The sequence below is a fragment of the Ruditapes philippinarum genome, unplaced genomic scaffold (assembly GCF_026571515.1).
Source record: "Ruditapes philippinarum isolate M1 unplaced genomic scaffold, ASM2657151v2 ctg1753_1_1_1_1, whole genome shotgun sequence".
NCBI classification, from domain to species: Eukaryota; Metazoa; Mollusca; class Bivalvia; order Venerida; family Veneridae; genus Ruditapes; species Ruditapes philippinarum.
The window spans coordinates 249,785-255,879 of NW_026856219.1; positions in this window are offsets into that span (position 1 = coordinate 249,785).

Below are 6,095 nucleotides of genomic sequence, written 5' to 3' on the forward strand. Positions count from 1 at the left end.
CAATGTACATGAAAATCTAAAGTGAGCCAACTGTATGGTGGCTGTTCTGGCTGTATACTGATGGCAAAGACTATCACTCGAGTTTTAGCAGAGTAAGGGTTAAATGTTTACATGATATCAACGTTTTAGTAATCTTTATGTAGGAAAAATTAAAAAGCTTTGACAGTTTTAAGTCATTCTTGAATAATGTGTTATAAGACTTAAAGCTACAGCAGCAGGCTCCAGATTCATGCTACTTTTCATGAAAATCTTTAAAATGTTTTTAAAAAGTCTAGTGAACAAAGAAAGTAATTTACACATTGCAAAAGACACTAACATTCCACGCTAATTGCCAAAAAGATGTCAAATATACAAAAATAGCCCTTACATTTCTAGTCACGCAGAAAGACTGTGATGATAATTAATGCAAAAACATTCTAGCAAGGAATGCTAATCATACATTTGTTCATTTCAGACAACGTTTAAAAATGTTCAGAAGACATACTTACCAGACATGGAATCTGGAAAGAAAACATCAAATTGTCAACTTGCATCGCTGAATAATATTTTTTATCGTAGAGCTGTATATTTAATAATTGTGCATGTATATTGAAATATTTGCACAATAGACGTATGTGTATTTAGAGGATATTTGTTTCTTTTTGTGTAAGATAAAAAATTGTTTACATCGAGTGAGCTTGAAAACAGTATTCTTACGAGTCCACCAGATGGATAAAATAAATTACATCTTACACAACAAACAAATACATTTTATTTTTATCTTATGTTTAACATAAATACCATTTTAAACTAAATTTCTTCAATATTATCTGGAATATCATAATCTGTTTTCCCGACTGGTATTCCTCAATTTCAGACGAATGTCTCATAAAAACATGAAGTCTTGGACTAAAGAAAAGTTTTAAAAACAACATTAAAGGGACTCCACTGAGTTTTTTGACATGATGGGACTGAAAATATTTTTTCCAGATAAATGTACCATTTGATGTAGGTTTAGACCACTTATCTAAGTGCGAAATTTCAGATTATTCGCACACTTCGTTTTTCCAGTATAATTATTCAATTGTCAAAAAAATGACCCAAAATGAAAAGCGTTTAAACGCTTTTCACTCAAACCGGGCCAAGGAAAGCATAAAAATACGATTTTCAATTTATTTCAAAGTAGATTTCTTAACCATATTTGCATATATTTTTCTTTAAAGTGCCCCAACTCATTTATGTAAGACTTTCAAATGTTATGCTTTAAGGCTTTTAAACTTCAGTGGAGTCCCTGTAAATGGTGATGATATTACTTGTTTTATTTAAAAAATATGAATAATTGCTTGATTTAATAATATAAAAAGCAAATTATAGTTGAAGAAACTATTGATTGAACTTTTTGATTGATTCAACTATTGTTGAAGTCACACCTTATTTCTGGTATTTTTGCGGAGGTTTATATTAGATAAGGCTTTGTCTAACAAAACCTGCTTGATTCAGAGGGATTTCGTTTTGGGTTTGTTAGTCATACGTCTATATTTAAGAAGAAAAAAAACTTATTTGAGGATTGTTACAGGCTATAAATAATTGTTCACAGAAGTGAAAACATTCAAAGAGAATATGAATATGGAAAACTTGTAACTGTTGAACGGCTGTTTTACGAACGCTGGGTAGTTAACTTATACTTCGGGTAGGTGACTGTTAATTGCTTTTCAACTTGCATTGGGCAGTTATTGCACGTAGGATACTTAAGGTAGTTCGCTACTTTATGACCGCAAACATAGTATGCAAACATGTAGATATGTAAGCTTTACTTCCGCAGCATTATTTTGTAAAGAAAGAGAGTAAGTATGCATCAAAGAGCCCTCTATCGGTGTCGATGAAATTGCTTCTTTTATCAATAAAACGGCCTGTTCTTTTCAATTCTCATCCAATTTTCTCCGTTTACATTTTATAATGTTCATCAGACGTATGTTTTTTCTTATGTTTTTTTTTAACTTTGCTGAATTAAGCTAATCTCCCATTTGTTTTGACGTCTGTTGAAAATATCACACGTCATCGCAATAACAATTGTGAAATAAAAAGAAATCAACACGGTGAATTTTGCTCGATTTTAGCATGTAGTATGATCGTGTAGCCATAACTGTATGCAATAAAAATATAGGGTCAACGAGTACATGTAAGATATATTGTTATTACTGTTTTTAAATAAAATAAAGAGTGAGTAAAAGGTTAATGATTTCGGTGACGTCAATAGACGTTGGAGTTACAAAAAATATATACCAAACAAAAATTTGCTGACGTTAAACACTAAAAATCACATATGGACTTAATGATTTTTTTTCATACTGTAAAAACAGTTGATTTTTCTCTCTCATTGAAATGCATGCGCAAGATAAGCACATTTACAATGTTTAATCTGACAATGTTTTTTCCTAATACTTTTATAATTTGCCAAACGCAGTCTCATATGTACTTGTATTTCAATTTTATTTTTATAATTTAGTGATTGAAATAAAAAAGTAAAAAGTGTTATGTTATTATATGAAATAACTAATTTCAGGGCAAAAAATAAGAATCGCATATTGCTGTAACACAAAAGTAATGAACGTTAAGTCGCTAAGATCTTGTAGATGATAAACTTTAGAATATTTATTTTACGTTAATTCAGCTTTTAAACACTCTCATAAAAATTACATACAGGCAGACGAGCCTCCGTGTCAAAACACAAAGTAAAAGAATGCAGATAAACATACAAATGTAGCAAAAAAGAGATAAATGAAATTCAGAAATAATATTTTTTTAAAATATGTTAAGATTATTGAAAAAAAAACTGTTCAAGACACAAAAACAATTATTTTTGCCTACAAGTTTTATATGTGTGCAATAAATTTGGTGATATTCTATTCATTATATATTATATTACATTGATTATAATTTATTTTATTAACATTTACTCTAAGAATATACTTCTGCTGAGAAAGAGTGAAGGTGTATATGATCATGATTTGCGCGATATGAACGTTCTTAACGACCATCTGACATTGTAAACTGTGTATGAATTGATTCAAGGGCCACCTCAGACTCGTGTCATTTATTGCCGAAAAGAAGTTTATACTGGAAACACTGTTTTGTTAAGTTCCCTCCGCTATATTACAATTGAAAAAAACTGTTAAAAGCGGTGTTAAACGCACCATTAAGAAATGTAAGAAGACAAAAAATAAAATGCATATTTGATAATTTTCATAGGTTCTATAGCACTATTCTGTGCAGAAAATAAAAACAACACAAAAAGAATGAAACAACAACAACAAATAAACAATCTACTCCCACAACCACATTCATACAAAATTTAGGATCCTACATGATCATCTTCAATACAAGGCAATCTGTATTAACTTGTAACTTAATATACAAAATGCTTCGCTTATAAACATACAGTAAATCAACATATCTTTCGCCTCGAATCAAGACATAAACGCGGCTTCAGATCGCCTAAAACAGCGATGCGCTAGTGAACGCATACCGTGTGGGTTGACGATGACACTGCGACTGCGCAAGCCTTGTCATTCTTTCTTTTTTTCTCACATTCTTTGCAAAGTTTATGTTTGTGTTTATTTTCAACTTAGGCGGCTTTTCAGTTTCATCTTTCAATATTCCGAATTGTCTTTCAGTTCCTCGAGGTATTTATAATCATTGGTTGCAGGTTTTCAAAGGTTGATGCCAGCTTAATAAGTAAGATTTGCAGTCCGTCATACCCAGATCTGCTGTACATGTATATAATTTCAAATTGTTCAATGAAATGCAGGCAGCTGACAGATTTTTTTTATATAAAACATTCTGATAGAACAAGTCTTAATACCCTTTTCGTTGATGGTTTTCACAGATATTTTTCCGCAAATATGCTATTTATCTAAAAAGTCGTGACATTTTCCTTCAGGAAATTATTTGACGTCACCAAAATCATTACGTTTTTTCTCATTCTTTATATTATATTCAAACAGTAACAGAAAATAATATCTTACACGTTGACCCTATGTTATGATTATATAAGAATTATTCACGACTGCTCTACATGCTTAAAAATTATAGCAAAATTACCCGTGTGCATCTCTTTTTATTTCACAATTGTTATTGCGATGACGTGCGGAATACTCGATAGTTTTGTACGTCAAATCGGTTGGATCTTAGCTGTATAATCGCAGTACATTCAGGAAAGTTAAAAGAAAGACATCACTGTAAAAGCATACGTCTACTGAACATTACAAAATTTAATGTAGAAAACCCCTAATGGACACTATAAGGAACTGTAAAATTGACAGTTATGTGCCTTATAGGTCACCTTTAAGGAAACTTTAAACACAATTTACCGTGTGGTTTATGAAAAATAGACATTTTTCTGAACTAAAACTTTGCTATTAGAAGGACTTTTTTCAGAATTGAGGAAACTCTAAAAATCTTTAATATTATCATTATGAAAAATGTTTTCCTGTTGCTCATTATTAAGAAACAAATAATAACATTCAGGTAACACATTAAACGAGCAAAATGATTGTATACAATGTTTAAATATGTAACCCTACCCAACCCGCTTTAAACACTTATTTGACCATTTTGCTATGTAAGAAGCCTTATTCAAAATATCCCTAAAATTTACAACAATGAGGGCTGTTTTCAAAGTTTTCCTTAAGTTTCTAAAAAGTATATTGGTTGATCTTGCAAAATATAAAAAATTTTACCGGGTTATTTTTATTTTATTAAACTTTGAAAATATCTGGTACCATATTTGCTATTGAATTTGGCCATATTTATCAAATAAATACCTGCAATAATTATATAATTAAAATCAAATACTCTTTTCTTCCATTAGGGATCTGAGAGATACATAAAAATGTTTAAAGAAAAAGAAAGAAAAAAGTTGCCCCCTCTGGGGTTTGAACCCACGCCCCACTGTTTCAATGCAGTTGACAGTGATTCTAGCCTATTTGAATATTCTTCAAAAAGAAGATAATGCATTATGTGTATACTACCTTAAGATGAGATTGGTAAAGACTTTTATCGATAAAAATTTGCTATTCCGCCTGAGCCGATTTGGGCATAGCAACGCTTTTCATTTACAAAATAATGATTGAGAAGTAAAGCTAAGTCTGCATACCAAAACTAATCAAGCTCTGAGATGTTGTCATATTTCAGTCGGAAAGTAGCAAGCTACCTTAAATATGATCAAATGTCATCAAGAGCATTTTTGCATGTGGAAGGAAGTGTGTGTTTTTCAGATGTATTAAATGAAACAAAAAATTAGAGACGATATTTGGTGATTGGTAATTTAAATCAATTGAAGTATTTGTTTTTTTGTTACTTTTGAAATTTTAATCATTTTACAGTTTCAGCTTTAATTTTCTTTAAACAGCCCTGGCAATGACAGAATTGTAGGCAAAAATAAAAGTGAGGTAGAACATGGTGAAAATTTTTTAAAACGAGTATTGTCATTGAAAGGTGTGACATTATATTTTGATAATTTTCACTGTGAATTATCAAATATGATTTTCACGGTCAAATCAGTAATCCACTCAAAAGCATAAAATAAACAATGTATATATTACTATCTAATTGATTATTATGTATGCAATGAAATGTTTGACTAGCATGTAATGTAAAATTGGCATGGGTTTCAATTCATGTAAATTAGAAATTAATGAAAATGTTATATAATGTCAATTAACTAAAGATTTGAAAATAGTAACGATTTCTGGTTATGTATACCAGAGTCTTTCAAATTATATTTGAAATACCCAGTGTAACTCAGAAAGCGGTTATTTGATATCTCTAAGAAGACAAAACAATATTCTCACAAAGTCGACGCTAGATGTTTTCTCACTGAAATTCTTAAACTCGCTCTCATGAGAGAAAGCTATACAGCTAGCTTACGGTAATCTAAATTTCCCACCCTTGACTGACATAATGACTGAATGTTGCACGAAGGGGCACTTGAGGTATTCTTTCACTAGTAGAGCATAACAGTTCCGTATCGAGTGGCTTAAAATCTAACACATCAAACAAACATGAATTAATAATTTAATATATAAACATCATGTTATCATCTCAAAAACGTAAAT